At 46.4% G+C, this 27,809-nt stretch overlaps 1 long non-coding RNA gene across 2 annotated transcripts in view; it reads right to left on the bottom strand.

Moving 5' to 3' along the window:
- Window positions 1-276: 276 nt before the first annotated feature.
- LOC131399646 (uncharacterized) overlaps window positions 277-27,809 on the bottom strand; it is a 45,220-nt gene continuing 17,687 nt past the window's right edge. The window contains exons 3-4 of one of the 2 annotated variants that reach the window (XR_009217181.1): window positions 2,081-2,199; window positions 277-314 (exon numbers count right to left, since the gene is read on the bottom strand). This is a non-coding gene — a long non-coding RNA (uncharacterized LOC131399646). Of the gene's footprint in view, window positions 315-772; window positions 1,344-2,080; window positions 2,200-27,809 lie in introns of those variants that run through there. The other variant, XR_009217180.1, reaches the window with a different exon arrangement.

Below are 27,809 nucleotides of genomic sequence, written 5' to 3'. Positions count from 1 at the left end.
CCAATATCACTGGTGTCCTTACAAAAAGGGAAATCTGGACATCGAGACACACACACACACAGAGAACGCCACGTGAAGATGAAGGCAGAGATTGGAATCATGCTTCCACAAGCCAAGGAACGCCAAAGACTGCCAGCAAACCACCAGGACTGGGGGAGAGGCATGAACAGATCTTCCCTCACAGCCTTCAGCAAGAACCAACCCTGCCCACACCTTGATCTTGGACTTCCCGCCTCCAGAACTATGAGATGATAGATTGCTGTGGTTTAAGCCCTCCAGTGTGTTCCTGCAGCTGCAGCAAAGTAATACAACGTCTATAATAAGAAGAAATTACTTAAATTTAAAAATCAAAATAGAAAAGTGGGGCCTGGGTGGGAGACTCCTGATAGACAGGGTGTAAGCTCTCACGTGTCAGGAGCTGCTATTTCACAGGGCAGTAGGTTTCATTTTATAAACAGCTTTAATTAGCAGAACGTTCTTCCTTACATTAAGCTGAAAGCTGCCTCCCTAGCTCTCCCACCCATTGATCTCATGAGTCAGTCTCCTCGTGAGTCACTTCTGCTCCCTGGAGCAGGCAGAGGAAGGCTTATCTCCTGGGGAGCCTCCAGAAGCAGCGCAGCCTTGCTCTCTCCCCGCCTCCTCTTCTCCCACCCTGTCCCAGCAGGGGCGCTTTCCCCTGGATGGCACCAAGGGCACTTGGGAGGGACGAGGGCCGCTCAGCCAACGGGGTCCCAGTGCCCTCAAAGAGCCGCCACCCCCATGAGCTCTGAGTCTATTATTATAATGAAACACCTCATCCTCCCATTACGTGGCCCTGAGGCTGGGCACAGAAACATGAGCTGATCGGGGCCCAGCAGATCAAAATAACTTCCAAGAATAACCCAGCCTGCACCGCTCCTCATGCGCTGCCGGGTATACGCCAGGCCGGCCCCTCCACTTCCTCTCTGAACTCCCCAGGAATGAGGTTATCATGTCTCACACACTGAAATTCAATAAACTGGAACAATCAGAGGAAGTGTGGAGCTTTCTCCACACAGGGAGCTGAACGGGACACTGCTTATCAAAGTGACAAGATTTATTCAGTTGCCACAAACTTCCAAAGACTTCCTTTCCCAAAAGAAAGGCCGGGAGGAAGGTCATGTCCTTCGGCCACCTCCATTGAGCCAAGAGCACCATCTGCTCCGCTTCAAGCAAACCTTCAGGCCCCCTTCCCCCCTAGTTCCTAGATCCGGGGCCATGGGGGGAGCATCCATCATTCAAAGGGGGCCAGGTGAAGGAGGCACAGTCTACAAGCACAGGGAAGCCAGCGAGGGCCCAACGTCACGAATGTCCCCATCACCTACCTGGGAGAGGGAAGGGCAAAGTAAGTAAGTGAGCAGGGGAAGGGAGGGGAGGCACCTGGAGGGGAGGAGACAGGCAGAGGAGGGAGGGGAGAGAAGAAAGGGGAAGGAGTAAAGCTATGGGGGAGGGGAGAAGAGGGAAAAGGAAAGGGGAAGGGGAGGGGTAAGGGCACCAATGGCCTCCTCTAGCACCCTCTGTACAACCCGGGGCCCTGGAACCCAAGCCCCACACTCTCCAGATAGTTCCCCCTGCCTCTGGGCCCCCCTCCTCTCCCTCCTGCAGCACAGAAGCCTTCCTACAATCTCACTTCCATCAATCACGTTCCTACCCCAAAGTTTTCCCTACATCTCTCCTCCTCAGGTAGAAGATATATTCTGGGCCAGGAGATGGAGACCCTCGGTCCCCTGGACCCAAGCAGGCCCTACGTCCTGTCCCAGGCCCTTGCCCAGCCTGCCCCCTCCCATGGTACGCCCTGTCTTCTCTTTCAGGCGGCCAGGTAGAGCCTTCTCCAACCCCACAGAGCTGGCCTCTCCTCCCAGACTCTGTGCTTGTGCTCTCCCGACTGGATGCGGTTAACCCCAGTCCCTGTGAGCATCCCATGGAGTCCAGGTGAGCAGAGAGCACCGCAGAGCTGGTTGTGACTGCGGGAAGCCGAACCCTAACCAGAACCATGGACCACCCAGCATCAGAGCAGGCACCCCTTCATCCTGCCTCAGGGCGCTGGGCCGGAGAGACTTACCAAAGGCCCCACCACGGAGCAGCTCGATGGGATGAAAGCCGGTCTCAGCGGGCCTGACTCCACACCAGTGGAGTGACATCTAACAGCTGGGCAGAGGGTCTCGTTCTTCTCCATGGGCTCTGGAAAAAGAGGACATGTCGGAGTTTGCCCACTGACCCCTGAGGAAGAGGCTGCTCCAGGGATGGATGGAAATATATTTACTGAGAATGACTGATAAACCTGATGCCAGAGTATGGATTTATGTTGGAGGTGGCTTAAGAATAGCCCCTTCCTCTGCTTTCTGGAGGACACATGGCCTCAGATTCAGATGGTTTCTGAACAGAGAAGTATATCAAAGGGAGTTGGGCCTTTTTCAAGAGATGTGTGAAGCCACTTTTGATAGTCTTCACTCTGGAGGGGCTCCCTGAGTTTCTCGATCTAAAAGGCCAAGAAGCAGACCTGAGACAGGGCAGACTAATAAGTGACATGAATGCATTGATTCGCTTCGTTTGTGTCCTTGGGAGACTTAAGGAATAATCAAGGCTAAATTTAGACACAGCTTCAGAATCCTTCTCAACACTACAAATCAATCAGAGTTGGCCTGTACCTATTTACCCTACGTGCTCTTGATGAGGAGGACTCAATCCATGTCTACCCACCAGTGAAGTGGTGCCCAAGCCAGCAGCCAGCTGGGTCCGCTCTCAGGCACGTCTCTCTGTAGCGTGCCCCAAGACCCAGCTTGCTCCAACATCTAGGCCTTTCTCATTCTCCTCCTGAATTACTCAGGCACCCGGATTCTTCAGAGGCATTTCCAGGGTTTCTCTGTCCTTCAGTCTATCAATCAATTGATCAATCAACATCTAGAAGAACACCTTCTACAGAGACCCTAAACCTCGGTGGGGCTGGTGCTCAGATCCATTTAATCATCTAATGAAAACCCTAAACCATTGCATTCATGTTAAGTGTATCAGCTACAAAAAATGTGCCTTAAGAAACAGGACACTTATGGTATCACATAACAAGCTCTCAGTCAACTAATCAGGGCTGGTGAAGGCATTGCTCAGTCACATCTGAAGGTCCCAGATGCCTCCCAACTTCCAGCTCTGCCTCTTGTCACATCCTGAGCATGTCTGATGAAGAGGAGGAGCCTGCCCTCTCACATGCCCCACTCATTAGTAAGGACGCTCTTTCCCAGAAGTTCCTGGCCAACTTCCCCTCAGAACCCATTGGTCTGGAAGGTGAAGTGCCTAAACCAATTGCCCGCAAGTAGAAGGAGACCTCCAGGATTGGCTCAAACTCCAGGGGCCTTCCTGGGACAGAATCAGCAAGGGACTCCTATTGGGAGGCCACAACATTGTCTGCTCTGACTTGTGCACAAACTGTGCCCATGACTTCAGGGACTTCATAGACCCCCTAAAGTCTCTCCATGGACCACAAATGAGGATCCCCTGAGGACCTGTGGGCCAGACGCTATGTCAGCACCACAAACTAAGCACAGATCTCCCCTGGGGAAGCATCGTTCAGTTAGGAGGGGACACACAGGTACGCGTCAGTTACAGAAGCTGACCACATAAAGATTACCACAGTAAGTGTGAAAACATAAGGGCCAGCCGGTGACTGCCTCGGAGATGGATGGAGGTAGGTGGTCTGGGACAACGTGGGGACACTGAGTTGCTGGTAAGAGTGGACAGGATTCCAGGGCAAGGAAAGGCAGGAGCAGGCATGGCCAACAGACATTCCACACCCAGAAAAAGCCTGGAGTTTTTCACATGACGGGAGAGTTTGCAGCTGCGGTCACAGCTAAGCCACTGGCCGGCCCACTGCTGTATTGGTATTGAGTCCTTTTGATGACAGCATGAATTCTGAGAACAAAGCTTCCAGGCCATGGCTGTGTAACTAGAACCCAGAGACGAAAATAGCTTCTCTTCACATGCACATGTAGGGGCTGAGCTGTAGCTCTGAGAAAGGGCTTTTGTCATTTATAAAACTTAGAGGGATCCTCAAAAACCACAAAACAGGTGAATGACTGCACATTTCCATTTGGCTAGTTCCATCATGTATGTATTCTTTTAGTTTTTTGGTACTTTCCTAATTAACTTTTCCTTCTCTGATTGAAAAACTCAGTGACTTTTGAAGCTGTTTTGAGTTATAATACAGACAGCTTTCACAGATTAAAAGGTTGGAGTTCTTATAATAATGTGAAAGAGAGTATCAGGGAGCCAGGGTGCTCAGGCGATATTTCTAAATTAATTTAGGAAGTACCCCAAAGAGGAGGTAGCTTGCTGGTGTTTTACCTGAATCCCTGAACTGGGTTTTTATACCCTAATACAGGTCAATACAAAATGAATCATGAGGAGTTATAGATTCATAACAGGTAAAATGGGAAATTAATTAGTTGTATGTATTTTAATATATTTATTAATAAAATAGTACACAGATAATTATACCCAAATCTCTTTACCGATATGAAATGAATTGCATTTCATTATAGCTTTCTTTCATCTGTATCCATATATATTTATACATACACTTTTTTACATATTTGCAATTAATTACTTCAATATATGGTATCCTACTTGACAGTATTTTATAAAAATACTCTCTATTTGGTTTACATTTGTTATTTTTAATCACCACATCATATGTTATAGAGAGAGTATTCTATGACAAAGTAACCATTGCTCTATTATTGGATTTTTTTCTATTTTTATAATCTTACCTACAAACCTCATTATAAGTATAGTTTTCTCTTAATTTAAATTATTTCATTCTCAGGAACAGAATTATGGGGTCAAAGCATAGAAAATTATGGCTCTTGATAGCAATTACCAAATTCTCTTCCAAAATAATCAAATTTGCGCTCCCATCAGGAATTCCTGGATAGTCTTAGTTAACAGAAGTTTTTCCAGCGTCTGTGTTGTTATAACGGCATTTGATATTTGCTCTACTTTGTACTTTATTCCTGGTGAGTTGAATGAGTGAAGCACAGTTTTCTCCCCTTTAATAGTCATTGAATTCATTCGTTAACTTTTATTTCCACTTTTGTGAACTGTGAACTTTTCTGGCCATTTTTTAGGGATTCTTATATTCTTGGAGATTTGTAAGAGCTCTTTATTTTTCACATTTAATCTCTAGCTGTCATTATTACAAGTATACTCACTGTGACCACATTATTATTATTCACCATTCGTTATTGCTACCATGTGCCAGGCTGTGTGCTGAGTCACTTCATCACAACAATCCTATCAGAAAGAATCATCCCCACTTTATAGTTGAGATTCTACCACTTACATCTTTTGGCCAACACCACAAAGCTAGAAAATGTCATCCCTGCCCAGCAATGGTTCCGGTATTGTTTGTACAGCTTCTTTCTATCTTAGTGTATTCCAGTTACTTGGACTTGATAACCTTGTGGGTTTTTTTTTTTTTGCGAGGAAGATCCGCCCTGAGCTAACATCTGCCAATCCTCCTCTTTTTGCTGAGGAAGACTGGCCCTGGGCTAACATCCAACATCCATGCCCATCTTCCTCTACTTTATGTGGGACCCCGCCACAGCATGGCTTGCCAAGTGGTGCATCAGTGCACACCCGGGATCCGAACCGGCGAACCCTGGGCCACTGCAGCGGAGCTAGCGCACTTAACCACTTGCACCACTGGGTCGGCCCCATAACCTTGTGGTTTTTAATTCCATACAATCATATATATCATATTGTTTTAACTTTTTTGTTTCTCTGTGATCATAATGACCACTAAGTACACATTTGTTGATTTTACTTGATATGGATATTTTAATACACCCCAGTGAGCAGTTCCCTTTCCTATTTTATAGAGAGAGTCTGACATCCTAGTAGACTTGAAGTAGACTGTCACCCGGATGTGGAGATCTTTTTGTTCAACCGAGAGTTCTGATTTAGTGGGATTTTTTTCATAACTCAAATTTATCCATCTTCATTTTAAAATTAGCATGAGTAATACCATTTTCCAGGTGGGAGAAGAAAAAATGAGGCTTTCAACAGTTGTACTTTGGTCAAAGAGTAGAAGTAAAATAAAAGTGAAGACTCTGAGATGATTGTCCCTTGTGGTCATGCTAAGTCACCTCTGCCATATGCCAGACTTGAAAAGCCCTGTCTTGAGATTGATGGTGAAATTATGCTCTTGGGGCAGCCCCTCCAGTCTCTGATATTCAGAGGACGAGTTCAGATACCCCTCCTAGTCTCCTGTGTTTTGTCTGCTGTTTACCTCTTGTCAAGTCTGGACACAAACCCTGAGACTCTGGAACTCTCTTATCTAATCCCAAACGGGCCACTGGCTCCCGTTTGCTACATGAACCCGTCCTGGTGAGCTGCCCGCATTTCAGCCGCCAGCCAAGCTCTCATTTTAGCTTTATTCTGTAGCCCCGGAGCTGGCAGCCCATCCCAACCCCGAGTTATGAGAACCAGGGCTCCGGCTGCCATGGCTCCGAGGTGACAGAGGGATTCCTGAACCTCTCGTCTTGTCGCTTTGGGAGACAGACCCTTTGATCTCCACATTTGCTGCTGCTGCTGCTCTTGTCATTCTGAACAATTCTAATGACGGAGGTGCTTATTAAAGAATCAGTTCCTACAATTGTCCTAAACCCAGACACCAAATTCCTGACAGGTGGTTCATTCTGTCCCTGCTGCTCAAGGAGGTGACAGAGGACTCTGCCGTTTCCCTCAGGGCCTCCTCGTCCCACAACGCTGCCTCTGCCATCTTTGGTAGCCCAGTTCCCACAGCCGGCAAGCTTTAATTTCCTGCTTTAACTTCTTGGAACTGCCTTTTATTTCAGATTTTTCTACTTTTCCAGAGCTCTCACATCTGCTGATTTACAGGCCGCACGCACTCTTCTCTTTCTTTTTATTGCTGCTTGCATTCCCCTGGCCATCCATGTTAGTCATTTCCACCACAAGTCTATTTATTTCTCAGTGGTGCACATGCGTGTGGAGCACAAGGCAGTTCAGCTCTGTCTCCCTACCTGGTCCACAGGCTCTGCTTGCGCAGCCAGCCTCTGCTGTGGGCCTCATGTGAATGTTCTTTTGCTGGCTCACAGTTTATTCTGTGGCTAAGATCCCCAGTGCCTCCAATATACGATAATGGTAATCTCTGGTATTTATCACAATGATGAATCAGTTTTTGGAAATGAGTAAAAAAGGCCGTCTCAGCTTTCCAGGGCCACCATAACAAAGTAACACAAACTGGGGGGCTGGAAACAATGTAAATCTGTTCTCTCACAGTTCTGGAGGCTACAAATCTGAAATCAAGGTGTCAACAGGGCCATGCTCCCTCTGAAGGCTCTGGGGGAGGAGCCTTCCTTGCCTCTTCCAGTTTCTGGCAGCCCCAGGTGTTCCCTGGCTTATGGCAGCATCATTCCAGTCTCGTGGCTCCATGATCACATGGCTTTCTGTATGTCTCCATCTCCTCTTCTTATAAGAACCTCAGCCATATTGGATTAGGGCCACCCCAATGACCTCATCTTAACTTGATTACATCTCCAAAACCCTATTCCCAAATAAGGTCACATTCACAGATATGGGTGGTTAGGACTTCAATATATCTTCTTGTGGGACACAACTGAACCACTACACAGGCAAAGTCTGTCTTCAACCCCCTTCCCCACCATCTCATTCTGCATTTTCATCCTCAGCCTCAGTGGAACCCCTTCCTTTCCCTAACTCCATTCCCTGCTCCCCAACCCCATTCAAACCTGACACCGGCATGAGGTAGGAGGGAAGATGAGCTCATGTTGAGGTGGGATTAAAAGTCTTAACAGAATGAGACACTGATGATGGAGCTTTATGCACCCGGGAAAGAGGATTGAGGAGGGGTGGATGTTTGGGGGCCCTTGAAATGATTTCAGGAGGCATTTGCTTGATTTGCTGACACTAAGGCCAACATTTGTTCTGAACCTGATGTCCCTGGGGTCTGAGCGAGCTTGCCTCTCCCCGCACTGCTCAGCCCCCAGCAGGCAGCTGCTCACTACTTCAGGGTGGAATGAACCATCGGGAGAGCAGATCTGCGAACATGAAACATACAAGCTCGTGAAGACCAAGAGAGTTCCTGTGAAGAAACAGGGTGGGCCCAGACAGGATGGCTCAGTGTTCCCCCTTTAATAGAGGAACCATGTTGGAAGCCACTGTGCAGACAGGAAACCAATGTTCCCAGGCCAGGATGATAAATACAAGACACACGTGTTCTCGGGCTCCTGTCCACCACCTATGGCTGACATGATCAATCAGTTAGAGGTGGTTGATTCCTATAAGCCCCACGTGTCCTTGAAATCCCTCCAAAGAGCTGTCCAGGCAGCACCTGCAGTCAAAAGGAGCTGACACAAATGAAACCTGTCTGGACCTGGAAGGAGAAACGTCCCTCACCTTCTGAACTGAGCTGCCTTTGACAGCTACTGCCGATCTGACTGACAGCTCTGCCCCCCTCCCTGGCTTCTAGTGGGTGGGGCAGGGCATGAGGAGAAGGGAGTAGACTCACATTAAGAGCCCAGAGGCCACACATCTGTAGAGAGTTAGGGACCACTTTCCTGCGCCTACCTACAGATGGTGACACTGAAGCCAGGGTCAGCCTGGATTGCACTGTTCCTTAACCTTTGTCCCTTGCTCAGGGTTAAAATGAAAGCCTGCTACTTCTAGCTCTTGGCTCAAAAGGCTGGTGGTTGGAGGGGAAGTCAGGATCATTCACAAATACACTATTTGGAAAGTATTTATAGTTGGAGGATGTAGTATCTGGGGTATTTTAGAATCAGCCATCTCGTCCAAAATTACATGTATATCCTGTTTTTAAAAATATGCTGCATCAAAATTCCAATTCAAACAACGGATAAAGCAGTGATTCATTTAACAAATAGGTTTCGGTGCCTCCTTCAGAAGTTTACTTTCTAGAAAGATCCATCCTATAGCCTTTAAGTACTAACTCTTCTGGCACATCTTTAAAGCTATTTGATTCATAACAATTCGTTATGATACAAGCTGCACAGAGTAAGTAACACCTGTATACGAGGCTGTCAGGTATGAATTGAAACACACTGGTTTGTCATATAGAAGAAATTCTTTGCTTTCCTTTATTAATCATCCACCATTTATCAGACATAGAAACATCAGATTACTAAAAATAAATCTGTACCTTGGCATTAAACTGACCGTGTGTAGTCTCCTGTACCTGCCAGCAACCCAGCCCCCCGGGCACCTACCTCCAGGTGGCACACTCTCCCCTCTGGGCTCCCCCTCCAAGCACAGCTCCACGCAAAGTCAGCAACTGCAAGTGTTGACTTACTTCCCCAAAGCCAAATTGAGAAATAGGACATCCCACCGCGTGTTCAGACCCTCCACGAGAGCATTCTGTGTTTGGAAATGGGAAGAGAAAGTGCTCCTCCGCCACTGTCTCTTTAGCTCCCATTCAGCAGTTTGCTAGGGGCCCACTCCTCCCCCGATCTCCTCCTTTGGGACTTCAGCTGCACCTCTGCAGGCCTTTCTCGTCTGTCTTTCCCCCTTCTTTTAGTCTTTGCGGGCCACTCCCCACCCCAGGGCCATGCCTGGAGTCCCATAAAGACTTCAGATATCTTATCAATCTGCAATACTTTGGGGGCTGGAAAATAACTTTGGTCAGTTACAATTTCCAAATCCGTTCCTCTCTGTGCTCCTGTGCCAGGCAAGTCCTCTGGGAAGCAGCTGCAGGTGCAGAGTAGGGGGGCAAGAGATTTATTGGGGGATGAGGCCTGTAAAAGATGGAAGCGAAGGAAGCAGGGTTGGGCAAGGAGAGCCTCAGACCTCGATGCTGATCTGGCAGAGTCTTATTGTTCCAGCTCCCATTAGAGGATCTAAGGTGGAGAGAAATGCCCAGGCCCTCATACCTCATACCTCCACCAAGTTCAGCCACTAGTGGAGGCAGCTCAGCAAGAGTGTGGCCTTGGCTTGAAAGCTGAGTCTAGTTGTGAAGAAGCTAGTAGCTTCTTGAAAGAAGATGAGGTGATCCTAGTGGTACACCTCCCCATGGTTGCCACAACTTAGATGTGTTTTTTTTGTGTGTGTGTGTGTGTGTCTGTTGTTTTGCTGCTTCGTTGAGGCTCTTTCTACAAAGGAACTATCTCTTCTCTTTCCTGCCCTTGATCATTAATGGGGCCACATGCAGCCAAGCTCGCTGTCCTCCTTGGTGTCCATTTATAGGGCACCATGTGATATCACTCCAGTCAACATCCAGCCGGTGCCACTTCTGCCTCAAAAGTAAGAAAGACTCAAACAATCTTGAGAATTAAGCTCAAGGTACCTTTTCTGGGACTTTTCTCAAAGTGCAAATGTGGCCAGCAACATACTGGGCACTTCCACAATAATGCAGGAACGCGGGGGCCTGGGCAGGCCAGCAAAGTCTTGGCCGTCTGGAAGACCAGAGAGGACTGGCCTCTGCAGGCTGGGGGGGCCCAGTGGGTCAGCCCTACAGCCTTCATCCCCATTCTGTCCCATCCTCCAGAAGTCCCTGTGGCTCCAGCCCAGACCTCCCATTGTCCTGGCTCCAAGGAGAGGGAGAGAGGACCAGAAATGAGCTTCAGTGCCCGTTGGCCACACCGTCTACATGCTTGGGCCTCAGCAGCGTGTTAAACATATCACATCAAAACATCCCTAAAAATACGGGCTGATGTCATGAGACTGGCAGATTGAAAGCTGGACCTGGAAGGGCAGAAATAGCCCAACCCAAAGAGTGTCTTTTACTCCCAAGTTTCTTTTTCTGGGGACACCGAAGAACCAAGTACAAGCAAATGGTACCCTTCAGCTTCAGAAATACCCTGAAATGCTTACTTTCCGGTTAAGATTATACAACAGGAAACTCCAAAATTTGTTTCTTCCCATTTGAACTCCAGCAGAAGTGTGTCCCCTCTCCTCTGGCCACACATCTCACACCTTCCCTCCTCCTCCAGGGGCTCCTCCCCACTCCCTCCTCCCTCCCACTCCCTCAGCTGTAGCTGGTCCAGAGCCTCCTGCGGGTTGGACTGTAACCAGAGCTCCTCCGGATCCCCCAGGCAGGCCAGCTCTGTTATCTTCCAAACTGTTCTCACAGATGCTGACCCAGTGAGCACAGAGAGCAGCCAGGAGCCCAACCGAGAGGAAAGGGCCCTAAGTGACAGTGACAGCGGCCTGTGCCCACGTAGCACTGAGCGCTGACCCAGGGGTCAGCACCTAGGGAGAACCTTCTAGTGGGCAGAGGCCTGGGAACGCTGGAGCGCCGGCACTCAGAATGGTTTTATTTTATGAATGTTAACACACAAGAAGCTCATAACACGGCCGAGTGGTTATGAGCTCAAAAGCTTTGTGAGAGATTCTCTCTGAAGACTCGTTAATGTGCTCTTTTAATGGAATACTCCCGAATCTGAATCTTTAACTGGAGCTATAAATAGGCTGATAAGTACTTGACAGTGAAGCAGTCCGGGCCTAAGAGCCCTCCTTGTCCAGGGGTTCTGTTTGCAAAGACCATGGAAGCAGACAGGGCAGAGGAGGAGGATGAAAACAGGACAGTTTTGAGAAATGTGCTTCTTGGCATTAAAAACACACACGAGACGGGTAGGGATGGCACTACATCCAGAGAGAAGTTTAATGGACTGGTTCAAGGCACATTCTGATTGCCAAGCGCTGTGGAGTTGCCTCCCAGCACTACCATTAACTTGGATAAATCCCATAAATTAACCCAACCATGAATATAAGCGCTGCCCACCCCACCCTGCTACCCAACCCCAAGGCCTAAACCACTCGGGCAGCGCTTGCCTAGTGACTCACGGTGAACTTCCTGGGCTCCACCCCTCCTGCCTATGGCCCTCTTTTGTGCAACTTTCCTGAAATATACATGGTGGAGGGAAATTTCTCAGGATATTTTTGGGAGACAGCTGTTTGTGATTCTAGCCAAGAGTTATGGGTGACACTGGCAAAAGGGCGGGGCATGGGCCCCAGAGCCAGTAAACGTGGGCAGGGAAAATGTAGATGTGGAGTCCCCAACAGAATGTAGCTTCATAAACACTCATTAGTGAATGGATGGATGAATGAATAAGTGAAGGACTGAATTCTCTATCTGCCTTTGAGGGTGGAATTGAGGTCAAGCAAGTCCTAGTCAGATATTTCGGAGATGAAATTTCAGCTCCTAAATGGGGAATTCCTCTTCCCCAGCGTTCAATTAACCACAACAGCATGTGGTGGCCTCCAGAGAATGTGCTAAATGCAGAGGCACAATTCTGTCTGTAATCTGTTGAAACAGCACCCCAACCCTCGGCGAGCTGTGAACTCCTCACGCAGGCCTCATCTTCCCAGTTGGGCTGAAGTGTGTTTCCTGAGACTGTGCTCCCACTTTATCCTGTAATGTTAATTGGTTTTACATAGGAAAAAAAAAGGGATGGGGAGGGATCTTTGATCAAACACGATTGGGAAATACTACTTACTAAATTTCTCTCTTGGATTCTATAATATATATTAGCATATTAAGAACTCCAAAAAGTTCTGCAATAAAGAAACCTATTTAACTTTATTTAACCCAACATTTCCAAAATTCGTTAAAAAAGAAGACTTTTTTACAGTGTGTGGTAGAAAGAACAATGCCCCCCCAAAGATGTCCATGTCCCAGAACCTGTGAACATGTGACCTTACATGGCAAAAGGGATTTGGCTGATGTGATTAAGTTGAGATGGGAAGATTATCCTGGATTATCCAGGTGGGCATAATCTAATCACAAGGGTCTTTATGAGAGAGCCGCAAGAAGGTCAAAGTCAAAAGGAGGTGGGACCATGAAGCAGAAGTTGGAATGACGCATCTGAAGATGGAGGAAAGGCCACAAGTCAAGGAACGTGGGCGCCTCTGGAAGCTGGAAAAGTCAAGGAAATGGATTCTCCCCCGAATCTCCAGAAAGATCACAACCCTGCCCGAAACTTGATTTTAGGACCCATTTTAGAGTTCTCACCTCCAGAACTATAAGAGAATAAATTTGTGTTGATTTAAAGTGCTAAGTTTTCAACAACTTGTTACAGCAGCAATGGAAAACTAATACACTAAGTATTAATATCTCATGGTCAATTCATAGAATCTGGAAAGCTGAGGACATCCCTCCTTAATTGTCAGGCATGATGAAACCCCATAACATTCCTCCCCAGGCACCCCCTCTGTACTCAGCTTCAGGTCCTCCTGGAGTCTTGTTGTGGATAGGGGAACAGCTGCTGAAGGAGCACATCCTCTAGTAAATCAGTATATCCCATTATCCTTTTTTATTTTAATGCTGTGACCACAGAACAGGGACGAAGGGGCTGAGCTCTTGTGGCTGCTCCAATACAAAGCTCTGAAAAGTCTGTCCTTCAGGGGAGACCCAGCTGGGAAGGGGTGGAGGGGCTGAGCACATGCAAATGTTCTGCACAGGAGTAATGAATCTTCACCGGTTAAGAGAGCCTGTCGTTGACATCCTGGCGCCTCATTCTGTTTCTCCCGCAAATCTAATTAAAGAGACACTGTTAAACTTCTCAGGCTTCTCCATAGAACATTCTGGGAAAGAGCTTGGCAAAGAATCCTTCAAGGTTTCCTTCCAGAACCAGTTCTAAGTCAGTGTTTGGGGCTAAGAGTCAAAGTGACTGAGATGCTATATAATAGGCCCAGATGGATGTTTTGGTGTAAAGAAAGGTCAGAGGAGTTGGAAGAAATGTAAAAAACATAAAATCATCCTGCCAAAAGTTTTGCAAGGGAGAACTGGATCAAAAATGAAATTGCTGAAATAGAAGAATACCTCTAATTCTTTATTTTTCACATGTTGGGTCTTTAATGCAAGAATTCAGTAGTGTAGTTGAAACACATAGTTCTTTGCTGTCCGCCCCATTACAATGTATTGTTCTCCATGGGCCCATACCACCCCCGTAGCCAAACGGAACAGTCTGCAGTTTCACACACAGGCCCATTGTATGCCTGCCCTCAGTCCTCGCACTCTTGTTTCCTTTGGAATGCTCTCCCCCATCTCCATGCAGCCAAGTCTTGTGTCTTCAAGGCCTGGCTTCTCCAATTGGCCCTCCTTGACTCACCAGCCAGAAACAATCTTTCACTCCCTGGAACAAGGAGTCACACTACTTACCCCCACCTTGCTGACGGCCCTTTACCACATCGGTGTCAGAATTACGCACATCTCTCGTCTCCTTCCGCAGACCAAAAGTTCATTAAGAGTCTGTCTTCATCAAGGCTCTTTGCATTGCAGATGCCAAAAACCCACTCAGTCTAGCTTAATCAGAAAAGGAAATGCATTAAAAGAATGCTGGTTTATCTCATGAAGGCTAGAGCTGATGTTGCCAATTATCTGTCCACTATCCCTTATCCTTGTCTTCCTACGTGTATCAGTTTCCTAGGGCTGCTGTACCAAAGTGCCACAGACTGGGGGACTTAACACAACAGAAGTCTTACAGTTCTGGAGGCCAGGAGTCTGAGATCAAGGTATGGGCAGGGTTGGTTCTCGCTGAAGACGTGGGAGCCTCTCTCCAGCTTCTGGTGGTTTGTCGGCCATCTTTGGTGTTCATTGGTTTGTGGCACCATCACCCAGATCCCGCCATCACATGGCACTGTCCCTGTGCACATCTCTGTGTCCAAATTTCCTCTTTTTATAAGGACTTCGGCTATATCAGATTAAGGGCCCACCCCAATGACCTCATTTTAACTAATTACATCTGCAATGGCTCTATTTCCAAATAAGGTCACATTCTAAAGTACTAGGGGTTAAGACTTAACATGTGAATTGGGGGTGTGGGGACACAAATCAATCCATAATACTTAGTAACAGAACCCTCATTTTGATTGAGGTGGCAACGTGGCCAACTAAAAATACTTCTCTCTCCACACTTCCCTTTATCTGAGGGGGCCATGAGACCCAGTTCTGGTAAATGAGATGTAAATAAAATGCTCTTGAGTGGGGCTTCTGGAAAAGCTAGTGTAATTCTTCACCCTGTCCCCTTCTTCCTTCCTGAGCACAGACGTGATGCAGAAAAAAGCCAGAGCAGCCGTCTCGCCACACGAGGATAAAAGCCACGTGCTAAAATGGAGCAAGAAGTCAGAAGGAATCTAGGTCCATGATGACTTCTCTGAGCCACTACACCATCTCTGGACTGTCTCCTTGTCACATGAGAAAAATAACCTTCTCCTTATTTAAGTCAGTGGTTCTCAATCAGGAACAATTTCCCCCTTCCCTTGCCCCTCATCCCCTGGAAGACATTTGATGATGTATAGGGACATTTTTGGTTGTCACAACTAGGACTACTAGTACTAGTGGGTCAAGGCCAGGGAGGCTGCTAAACATCCTGCAGTGCACAGAGCAGCCCCCCTCGCAACACAGCGTTATCCGGCCCAAATGTCAACAGGGCCGAGGTCTGAGAAACCCTGGTTAAAGTCACTGTTGACAGATTTTTGTTAGATGATATCCATACTGATAGGCAGGGAGTAGAGCAGAGCCAGAAGAGAGATCAGAACCAGGAGTTGGAAGCCATCAGGAATTCCACTTTATTTTCTCCAGTTCTCCAGAATCCCCCAGCCTCTCCTTTCTGTTTCTCACTGCAAGTCTGTTCTATTCTCTTCTCTCTGTTGACTGCGGCTCTTTGCTTCTCTGGAAGTACACAGCCAAATGTAACATTCCCTCATCTCCCGAATTGATCTGTCCTAAATTCCAGCCACCAGTAGGAAATGACTTGTATCTCTGAATCCAAATTTCTAATTTCTAGAAGAAAGAATTTGAGCAGCTCATCTTAAAAGTCGGATCCCAAATCAATTCTGCTCAGCGGAAGTAAGTCAAGTGGCTAAAATAGGCTGCTGAGGGCCGGCCCCGTGGCTTAGTGGTTAAGTGCGTGCGCTCTGCTGCTGGTGGCCCGAGTTCGGATCCCGAGCACGCACCGACGCACAGCTTCTCCGGCCATGCTGAGGCGGCATCCCACATACAGCAACTAGAAGGATGTGCAGCTATGACATACAACTATCTACTGGGGCTTTGGGGGAAATAAATAAATAAATAAATAAATAAATAAATAAATAAATAAATAAAATAGGCTGCTGGGTCCCATTTGGAGCGGGGGGGAGGCTAGAGGAGGAAGTTTCCTAAAACTGGGGCCCCTGATCAGGAAGACTCAATGGGTGTCTCCTTCGAGGGGGGACATGTTTTCTCACTTTGGGATCCTTCCTAGAACCCAGCACAGCTCACTTTGGGATCCTTCCTAGAACCCAGCACAGTGCTTTGCATACAGAAAGCGCTCAGTGAACAAATAAGGAGTGGTTAGGATGACTCAGAAATAGCAAGATGCTCTTCAACTAAGGACCTATGTTGTTACACCATTTATTTAGGACTCCCGGGACACCATTGGGCGGTTAGAAAAGAACCTTTTCCCCACCGATACACAAATGATGAAAAGTGAGTGCCCTCCACTCACACCTGCCCCAGATATATTTACCAAACTTTTTTCTGAGTTTCCAGAATTCTTTGACACCTGTAGTATATTTATTGTACTTTTGTCAGATTAACATTAGGACCCACTGCTTTAAATTTACAGGTTCTTTACCTGGAAAAGTATCAGAATTTGAATAAAAATATATTGAGCATATTATTTGAAACTAACTAGTAGACTGTTTAAAAATAAATGTGTCCTGTGTTTCACAACCTTTTGGACGCTTGGTAACTCGTTCTTTAAGCCCCTCAACCCCCCCCACCCATCCCCCAGCTGCCAGAGTCTTAGCCATGAACTCCAACTCCCTTCTTCACCCCCACAGCCCTAAACCATTGGCCCTGCCATCAGCCCTCTGGGGTCAGGACTCTTCCCACCCATTCCCTAAGGCCATTCTCACACCACCCCTCCAAAATGGTCTGCAGTTTGTCCAATTGTCACGGCCCTGCTAATTAACTGACTGGTTGACCTGATAAACTCATTCAAACAAAGGTGTTTCCAGCTGGTAACTTGGGTCCTTTCGCAGTCCCCACCCCCCAGCCCCTGGAGTATGGTTTGTATTTTAACAGGAGCCTGCAAATGACATAATCTAATGACTGGTGGCAGGAGTTTCAGTCATTGACACAGGTCGGTGGGGAAGATGATTTTGATCGAAGCCCTTTCCCAGGACCCACCAAGCCTTAATGACACGCCCACGCACTTAGCACCCGGAAGTTCCAGACCCTGCGCTCTGTACTTACTGCAGTATCGCATCCTCACCAAGACCCGGAGAGGTAGACATCAGTGTCTGCAATTTGCAAATCTGGAGAAGAGGGTCACAGGGATTTACCAATTTTCTTTTCCAAGGCCACAAAACAAATCACAACTAGACCCGAGTTTCAGGTTTGTCTGTCTGTCTTACCCCATGCGACCAATCCACCCTTCCTTGTACCCAGTTGGCTTCTTGGTGAGTTCTACAAGACAACAACCCTTTAGAAATAAACATGCATGTCACCGTCCAGCCCAGAGGGGTCACAGCATTTACTTCCATGTTGCAGAGGAAGACCTCTGTCATCTGTGGGCCTTCTGCAGCATCTCTCTGCTTGTCTCCCGCTGACCAACCCTGGAGGACCTGACCACTTTCACGGTCACCTCCCAGCTCCGCATTTACTAATTGAAGACTTACTAAGATGCTTAGGGAAGAAAGGACATCACTCAGGGAGCACTGGAACAGATTCACCAGGGCCACATCTCTTCTACGTTTATATCCCCACGTCCAGACACGAACATGCTCCTGAGCTTTGCAGCCCAGGAAGAGACTCGATGAAGCTGGGGTCCACTGTGCCTGCAGGCTCCTCTTCTGTCGCCACCCCTCAGCCCTCCCAAGAAAATCCACAGAGGGCATCCTCTAGTGTTTGTGTCAGTGGGACCTGTCCCAAAAAGGGACCATCAGAATCAAAACTCATGCCAGGCTAGAATCTTGCACTTCTCTTTCCCTGGAAATATTTACATTGAAAGAATTTTTACAAATCAAATCATAAGCGTATTAGAGTTAATTATATACTATTAAATTCACTGCTGTGGCAAAGCTTTGGAAAATGAAGAATTTTTTTCTAATTAAAATAAACAAATTTCAGGTCACCTCTTGGCTTTACTTTTCTGTAACAGCCTCTGAGTGACAATGAGACACGTTCACATATCCAAAAATGTTGCCAAAATAAAGGTAAAGAATCTAAGAGACATTGGGTAAACTGGAATTCCTGACCCTTTCTGAACATCTTCAGTAATGACTTTCAGCCTGTACTTTTCTTCCTGGAGAGCTCAAGGGTTTGGGGGTCGAGGTTGGGGGAAGATGCAGAAAAGAGCTAACGTTATCTCCATCCTGTAGTTGGAAACATGGCAATAGTCAGAATATCTGAAGCAAGAAACAAACCCAAGTCTTCATTGAGTCCAATATCAACAAGCTTGATAATAAAGCCTGCATATTTAATTCTGCAAATGCATACGCCTGTTTGGCTGTGAGAATGTGCATAGCCCATTTTATGTAATTTGCATAGGAATTTTGAGAATGTGAGGGTGTGAAATATTAGCAACTCTCTATATAATTATTAACGGATTTTTTTTCCAGAGTAAAAAATTGTTATGAAGCTTTAGTTTTTCTTTAAGTTTCTTTCAGACCAGTGGGAATCAAAATTTATAATAATGGAGCTCTCTTTGGTAAAGAGTGATAAGGCTGAGGTTTCTGATTATAGCTACAACTGCTTTAAATAGCTATCATAATTAATTATTAAGAGAAGTGGCCTTCTTTTACATGTGGAAGACTACAATTGTGAGGAAGGAAGAAATATAAGATGATCTGTTAGGGCACCAGGAGCTTAAAATGAGATTCTTGTAGGTCAGCATTTCAGGAGTGGAGATGTCACTTTTGAGGAAGTGTCTCTGGGAGATGTTTTTGCCCTCAAAAAGTCACGATAAAGGAAATGCTGCTCGCTCTTTCAGCTGGGGCTGTTCAATGCTGAGGGACAAGGAGAAAAATTAGACACTCACTCTTGCATTTCCTCTCTGTGGTTCACAGACATAGACCTGACTTGCAGAAAACATGTGCCAGAGACAGGAGAAATCGCCTTACAGCAACACGAAAGGGTCTAGACAGTGCCCACAGCGGGCAGCACAGCAGTATATACACAGGAGAAGAAAGGAACACAGCTAGCTAGATTCATTTCCTTTTTTGACTCTTGAGAGGCTGACTTTCATTTCCCCAAAGTACATGCAGAGTTGGCATGGGAGCTCCCAGCCTGGCCAGCCCCTGGCAGGAGCTGTGGACAGAACCCTGAGGTCTGGGGCTAAGTGTTCAGACGCACAAAATACTGCAAACTCCTCCAGACCTGATGATTCTGCCTCATGCCACACACTTCCAGAAACATGGACAGACAGTGGATTCTACGTTGGGTGGAGGGCAGAGTCAGGGAAGCAAGTGTCACAGGGCTTGTGTGTGTGTACGCACATGTGCTGCCTTGCACCAGCTCGCATCTGTGTGTGGTGTGTGTGGTCTGTACTTTGTTAGCAAGAATACAAATCACGAAGGCGTTTGGAAGCACTTCGGCTGGGCATGCAGCTTTTTATTTTTTTTCCTGCTTGGCTACAGATGTCCAGAGGAAGTGAATTTCCACTTGCTGGTGACCTCATTTCCACCCTTTCTCAACAGCGTGCCGAGCCAGCAGGAGGAGGCTTATTCAGCCAGTCATTCAGGGCCGAGGGGAATGGAAGGTGCTACAGGCACAGACTGCACCCCATCTTTTCTCTACCGCTCTGTGCTGCACCCCAACCTCACCCTGCTGACCCCCAGCCCCGCACAGCTCTCCTTCCATGAGGTGCAGCTGGCAAAGTCATTCCTAAGATGAAGCGTTAAGGTGATAGCCATTCCCAAGTGACAGAGCCCAGGGGGACAGGATCCAGCCGCTGGGGTGGGGTCATTAATTATACGCAGCGAGACCAGAACTGTGACAGTGATGTAGGTTTCCTGTGATTATGCCATGGAAATTAGTCACCCAACAGAATCAGTAGAACATCTATTATTGATGACATTTGCCAAACTGGAGATAAATTGGTACTTTATCCTGACCCAGTGACAATGATAAATGACTTTTATTAAATCAATAGATCAATCCAAAGCCAATAAGTAGAGACATCCAGAGGGGGATCAAAGCAATATGCTACCCCAGGGAGCCCAAAGGTCAGCTCCCCAGGAAACGGGAGCTTACGAACACACCGAGACAGCCCACAAATGAGCAGAGAGTTAAAAACCACATTCTTTTCCTTTCTCCGCTTATTTCTTCAGTTTCAAAGAAAAGTAGAAACAGGCCACATTTTGCAGTTGTATACATTGTATCCACGATGCATAAGAGGTTATACACCCGGCAGGATCCCGTGGGGAGCAACTCTCCATAATATTAAAGTCCTTTTCAGCAGCAAAGCCTTTCCCACGCATTTTCCGTCTCATCCAGTCCTCACATAGGTTGTCCTCATTTTGTGGTTGGTTTTGTCACCATTTTACAAATGAGAAAGTTGAGGGTCCTGGTGGGGTTAGGAGGCCGTGTGAGAAGCCAGAGGGAGGATGGTGAAGCACAGAATATGGATGTGGAGCGCAAATTCCTAACCACTGGCAGCCTCCGAGCTGCACACAGGCAGCGGTTCCCCTGCTGTGGCAGGAGCGGAAAGGAAGTTCTGTGGACTTAGGACAGTGTCCCTCCTCCATCACCTCACTCTGCGCCACCCCCACACTCCTCTGGGCCCGGCAGGTGGGAGGGGTGCCTCCGGGGAGCTGCTGGCTGATTCTCTACACACACACAGCACACAGACTCACACATGCATGTACACTCACACATTCACATATAGACACAAACACACTCACACAAACACACTCACGCTGTCTCACAAACACACACATATAGGCACAAACATACTCACACACATACTCACACTATCTCACAAACACTTCCATACACTCTCACATATAAACACACACACAGTCACACACACACATATCACATACACACACTCTCATAAACGTAGACACACACACACACACACTCTCATAAACACACACACTATCACACACAAATACACACACACACTCACAAACATACACGCTCACCTACAGACACACGCACTCTCAGGACACCAGGGCCGCCCCTCGCAGCACCTCAGTGAAGGCTGGAGGTGGCTCTGTTCTTTTTTTCACCCTCCCCTGATCCTGACCTTCTGCCTAGCAGGCTCGGGTCACAGGCAGAAGATGGAGAAATACCATTCCTTTTTCATCTGAGCACCCAGAGAGAGAGAATGTTAGTAGAGGATACACAGTGGCAATATTGAAATAAGAAAAGGTACCAGATTCTGAGAATGGCCCTTCTGTATAATAAAGAGAAACAGACACAGATTGAGGATCTTGGGGCTGGATAAGCATGGCGATGGGCTGATCATCAGGAAAGAAAAGAAGGTACTGTGACGATCTTTGTAAAGCTTCCATCTGGAGAAGAGCAGGTTTGAGGTGGAGGTTGGGTTTACAAGTACAAGCTGCGCTCGGGAAAGTGAGAAGCTTTTTTGATAGCGTTGCAGAGCCCACAGATCAGGGCACAGCGTCGATATCGTGTTTTATACTTCTTCAGCACAGCCTCTCCTGAGAGGCCTTATGGATCTCCACTTACCGACTTGGCTAAGTCTCAGGCTGGCGGATGAGACCTGGATGAGGCAGCGAGATGGAAGCCATGTGGTGGAGGACAAGCCCCGATGACAGTGCCAGAGAAGGGGCCTGTTGTAGGGGGAGGCTGGAAACTGTTCCTCATGTAAAGAAAAACAAACTGACTAAACTAAGCTTGTGTTTTATTGGACACTCATACATTCAAACAATACTTTACCAAGCTCCACATAGAGGGAAAAAGGTTGTTCAAATAACACTTTGCCAAACCCCATGGATATAAATAAAATAAGAAGTTCTTACAGGACACAGAGCTGGAACCCAAAAAGCTTATGTCCAGAAAAAAGTAAAGTCCAGAAAACAAGAATTACAGAAACAGAAGAACATATATATATATATATATATATATTTTTATAGCTGTTCATAAATGTCAAGGAGTCGCTGAAGTAGCTGGAGTGACTTGGAGTCCTGAAGAGAATTTGATTCAAAAGCATCTTAAAGGCATGTGATGAGGTGTTGGAGGAATGTGGGTAGGTGTCCAGGAGGGAGGCAGGCAGCCCAAGAGAACATGCTGCAGGGAGCAAGCTAGGGGGAGAGAGTGGCTGAGTCCCGGTGATGGGGCGAATCCGGGCAGAGATGCAGAAGAGCTAGGTCGAACTTCATCTGTGTGTTAGGTAGGAAGGAATGCCTCGTGGGGGCTGTGAAGATCATAATTAAGAGTTGTAAGTTTCGTTTGAAAGGAAATGAGAGACATTGGGGCTTTCAAGGTAACTGGTCCCTTGGCTGGAGAACTTCTATGGATGCAGGATGGGAAGGGTGGAAGGGCCTGTCTATAAATTCCGGGGACTGGAATCACCCACTGTGTGAATGGAAGATGGAAAGAGGCAGCAGCAAGCAGCTTTACCGTCAGGTCAGAGATGGGCTGAATCTCAGAGACAAAAAAGAGAAACTCACAGAGTGGCCGGAAGTTACTAACTACTGGGAATGATAGGAATATGATCGCTGAGAAACGAGGAAAAGATTACAGTACAAGGGAAACTTAATGTGGGTCTTGTATTTAGATATGTTTAGCTTTAAATACTAGTGGATTTCTAAGTAGACATTTCCTACCAAAAAAACAAATAGTAATGGCTGGACTTGGTCTGGATAAGCCCAGTGGAATACAATAGCCTTGGAAGTAGAAGGTTCTGGAACGAGAGACCCCCATGACCTGTGGTGGAAAAGACATTGGTGCTAAAGATCCAGCTTCAACAACTAGAAGAAGTCTAGTCTGGACCATCTAGCCCAAGAGGAGGGAGATTTGTGGTCGGTCTGATTCAGTGAAGAATGCTGATTATTGGACTGATACCAACTGGCAAGAGGTCACTAGTAGAATATCATAGAATCAATAATTCGGGAGGAGGAATAATTTTAGATATACAGAAAAGTTGCAAATATAGTACCATTTCATTATCACGTTTCTTCCTTAGTCTCCTCTGCTCTGTGACAGTTTCTCAGTCTTTCCATGTTTTTGATGGCTGGACAGTTTTGAGGACTACTGTCAGCTATTTTGTAGAATGTCCCTCAATTTTGTTTTTTCTGATGTTTTTCTCATGAATAGACTGCAGTTAATGGGTTTGGGGGTGAAGATCACAGAAATAAAGTGCCTTTCTCATCATATCACATCAGGGTGCACACTATCCATGTGACGTATCAAGGATGACACCTAACCAAGGTGGTGTTCAACAGGTTTGCCCAGCATAAAGTTAATTTTCCCCCCTCTTCCATACTCTACTCTCTGGAAGCAAGTCACTAAGCCTAGCCACATCCAAGGGCAGAAGGTTAGAGGGGAGAAGTGTCTATCACTAATTACATGTAAATTATTTGGAAGTCTTCTATAAGGAATATTCGTCCCTTCACTCCCATTATATATTTATTCAGTCATGAATTTATGTCAACGTGAACTCGTAGATTTATTTTATACTTTGAGTTATAGTACAGTTCTATGTCATTTACTTTTTTGCTCTAATCATTACAAATTTGGCCACCGAGAGCTTTTTCAGGCTCTTGTGTCCTCTGACATGCCCCGTCCTTATGTTATTGGAGCACTTCCTCACTTTTTGCTACTACAAGATGCTCCAGACTCATCTTGTACTGCCCCTGATGCAGTCCTAAAGTGAGCCATTTCTCCAAGGAGCCCTGGTTCCTTTCATTGGAGAATTGCATTTAGAAACTGCATGTGGGCCCGGACATGCTTGATGCTACTGGAATGTTCCTGCTTCTAGGTCCTCTCAGCACACAGAGCTAGAAATATGTGTATGTATACTAATTCATGCATACACACATATCTATAATTATTGTTGTATCCATCTGTCTGCATCTATACTAAGCTAAACATGAGCTCATGCTGATGTCTCTGACTCTAATCTAGTAACCTCTCCCTTTGTGTATCTTTTAACTTTCCTGTCTCAACAGTGAGATACCCGGCTCCCACCATCTACCATCCACTTACTTATTAGCTGGACCCCAGTGTACATGTAAAGCTGTTTCAGGATTGTGAGCTTGCACTCCTATTTTTTTTTTTTTTTTAGTGAGGAAGATTAGCCCTGAGCTATCCTTCGTTGCCAATCCTCCTCCTTTTCCTGAGGAAGATTGGCCCTGAGCTAACATCTGTGCCCATCTTCCTCTATTTTATATGTGGGACACCTGCCACAGCACGGCTGTATAAGCAGTGCGTAGGTCCATACCCATGATCCGAACCTGTGAACCCCGGGCCGCCAAAGCGGAGCATGTAAACCCAACTGCTACGCCACTGGGCTGGCCCCCCATACCTCTACTTTTATCTGTGCTTTTGAAGCACAAAATACTCACATATTAAACTTGTGCACAACAAAAGCTTGGAGGAACTGTAAAGGCACAAAGAAGAACCGGGATTCCAAAAGATATCAATTGACTAGAATAATGAATCCAAGTAAAAATTAACAGGATACACAAGAGTTTGAAGATAAATAAGGGACATAAGTAGAGAAAAACAGAGCCCAGGCTGAGGAGCAATTCATACAAGAGGGAAGACGGCGGATGTATTTGGTTGACCAGAAGCTCTGGGTGTGACCGTGCTGCCACACAAGATAGAGAGTCTGCACTGATGAAAATAGAATATTCCAGCCAAGGCAGGAAAATGCTGCCTGGTCTATGCACAGGTCAGACACTACCTCTACAGATGCAAGCATTTATTTCCGTTCTTTACAAGAGTGCATAGGAGAGGGCACAGAGCCACGCAAGAGGGATAAGATCATACTCTTAAAATACCAGCAGGGATTACATGTACCCTGTGCCACTTCAGAGGACAGAACTGAGGCCTACGTGTCTGAGCATCAGCCCCAAACCGATGGGGCTGAACAGGGTGGGGCAAGCCATTTACCCTATGCACTCCAGACTTGGGGACAGCAAACTCAGCACAACGAAGGTCCAGGAGACTAGAGGGCAACACTGGAGGTCATGTCCTAGAGAAAGCATTAAGAAAAAGCTGGGAGGACAGTCTACTTGGGTTGTTAATGATAAAGCTTCCGGGAAAAATGCAAATTAAGTGAGGGACCAAAATGAGGGAGGTCGGGGGACTAGGACCGCCACCATCAAGCAGCAGGAGGAGGAGGGGCAGGAGGACCCTCCTGAGGATAAACTCCCCACTTTGGTCAGTCCCAGCATACTGCTGGCCTGCAAGCCAAGTCCCTTTGAAGGACACAGAGCAAAATAGGCCCAGTGAAGACAGTAAGAGGAAGGCAGAGTTTGTTTGATTAGAAGGAAAACTTTCTAACAATTAGAGTCTTCCAAAAATGAAACATAATCCCTATCAAGGCAAACAGAGCCAGTCAGGCAACATTAGCAGGGGTGGCTGCCAATGAGAAACGAATGCAGACAGGGCATGATTGTAAGAGATTAATAAATGCTGGGAAGGGAGACCTGGGGCTCTGTTGGTTTAGGAGGGCAACTGAATCAGTGTGAGCTGATGGGGTCCCCGAGGAAGTGAATAATGCTAATCAAAGATTCAAGATGCCTGGGATGAAATTGTATGTTCCAGTGCCACAGAGCACTGGAAATGTGTTTGATTTGATGCTACATTCGAAGTTATTTTGGTTCTTTCTTTTACATATATATATATATATTTATGTGTGAGTGTGGGGAAGATCAGCCCTGAGCTAACATCCAGGCCAATCCTCCTCTTTTTGCTGAGGAAGATTATCCCTGAGCTAACATCTATTGCCAATCCTCCTCCTTTTTTTTTCCCTTTTTCTCCCCAAAGCCCCAGTAGACAGTTGTATGTCATAGTTGCACATCCTTCTAGTTGTTGTATGTGGGACGCCACCTCAGCATGGCTAGACAAGCAGTGCATCAGTGCACGCCTGGGATCCAAACCCAGGCCGCCAGTAGCGGAGCGTGCGCACTTATCCGCTAAGCCACAGGGCCGGCCCCTTACATATATATTTTTAATTTAAAAAAAAGACCTTCACACTAAAATGAGTCAAGAGGCCAGGATTCTAATCCTGACTCAGGTACACTCCTCACAAGAGTCTGGGCAAGTCACGTGGCTGCTCGGAACCTCGATTTCTCAATCCATAAAAGAAAGGGATCAGACCAGGATATTTCTAAAGTCTCATCTAGCTCTAAATTTTTTTAAGATATTCCACTCTGTGAGACAAGACTACCTAAATTGTCACTTTCCTAGAATGTAATTGAGTCCCTTTTCCAAGCTTGGGTAAAGTTTCTTTAACATCTTTGTTAGCAGAAGGAAAACGGATTGACAAACACAAGCATCTGACTTCCCACCAGGGACGTAGTTCAAATAGTGGTGAGGAGAAAAAATATGAATGGATTCAAAGCTTACAAACAGAGGAGCCAAAAAAGTCAACTTAGATCTGTAACAGTACTTCACAATGCGCTCCGTAAAGTGACTGAAGTGTGCGAGGTGAGACCAGACGTTATGTCTGGACAAGTTTAGAAAGGAACAGAGCGGCACGAAGGCCAGCACTATTTTGGTTTGCACAGGGAAAGACATCCTGTCACGGGATATTATATTCTGCGTGGGCGCCTCGGAGCGCAGGAACAAGAAGGACTCCTGAGGGATGAAAAGGAAGACGGAGAGCCAAGAATTAGCCATGAGCTAAGAGGCGGGGGGGTTTAGCCCAGAGCCTGGCGCCTCCGAGGAGCTCAGCACACATTGGTTGAATGAATAACTCAAAACTCACGGTAGGATGGAAGGGTGGGCAGATGAGGAAATGTTTACTTTGTAAAATGTGAATAAATAAATATAAGTCCAGGGTGAAACTAACCCAATCTGATATTGATATTTACATACGTACATGTTTGCAAGTCGTTTGTGAAAGAGTGTAAGGTCAACAGCTGAACCAAGATTCTGAGCAAAAAATTTAGATAAAAGTAAATGTACGCAGAATCACAAACAGAAAGTACACACTGGTTTCCAGGGAACTGTGACATTATTTCCCAAAAGGATTAGGGGTAGCCCAGAGTACAGTGAAAAACCATTCTGGAGAAATCCCCACATCCACATGGTAGGCATCTATCCTTCTCAAAGCAGTATGTCCAGGGGTCTGGCTGGAGCTGTTTCAGGGGTCACTCCATGTCTCCATAGGTCTACATTTTTCTAGCATTGATTATTCCTGTGGCCCACCCAGGCCTAGAAGAGAGGGGACATTGGTGACCTCAGAGGTCCCACCTGACCCTGCAATTCCAGGGTTTGGGGAAGACAATGTGAGAAATTTAAAATGAAAGAAAAAGCTTGGGTTTGGGATGTTTTGATCATTTTGTGAGTCTGTCAGCAAACTTCTTGAGCTTCTAAGGTGGGTAAAATACTGAATTGATAAGGGAGTTGAAAAAGAAAAAGAGTGTCCTTTTGAAACTCAAATCACAATATAAGCGGAGGAAAACAATATGAACAGAAAATTTGTTATAAAAATTGGCAGCTTTAATAAATGTTAAAATAACAAAAAAGAAAATTTTAAAACAATAAAGGGATGTACAGAAATGATTTGCAAATAAGATAAGTGATTATTGGGCATTTGGGGATGAGCAAGGTGAGTTCTAACACAACCCAAGACTTCTTCCCTTGGGAAGAACTCTGGAAGGCTGAGGGTGGAGGT

This window comes from Diceros bicornis, chromosome 39, assembly GCF_020826845.1.
Source record: "Diceros bicornis minor isolate mBicDic1 chromosome 39, mDicBic1.mat.cur, whole genome shotgun sequence".
NCBI lineage: Eukaryota > Metazoa > Chordata > Mammalia > Perissodactyla > Rhinocerotidae > Diceros > Diceros bicornis.
This window is presented reverse-complemented; position numbering and strand designations above follow the sequence as displayed.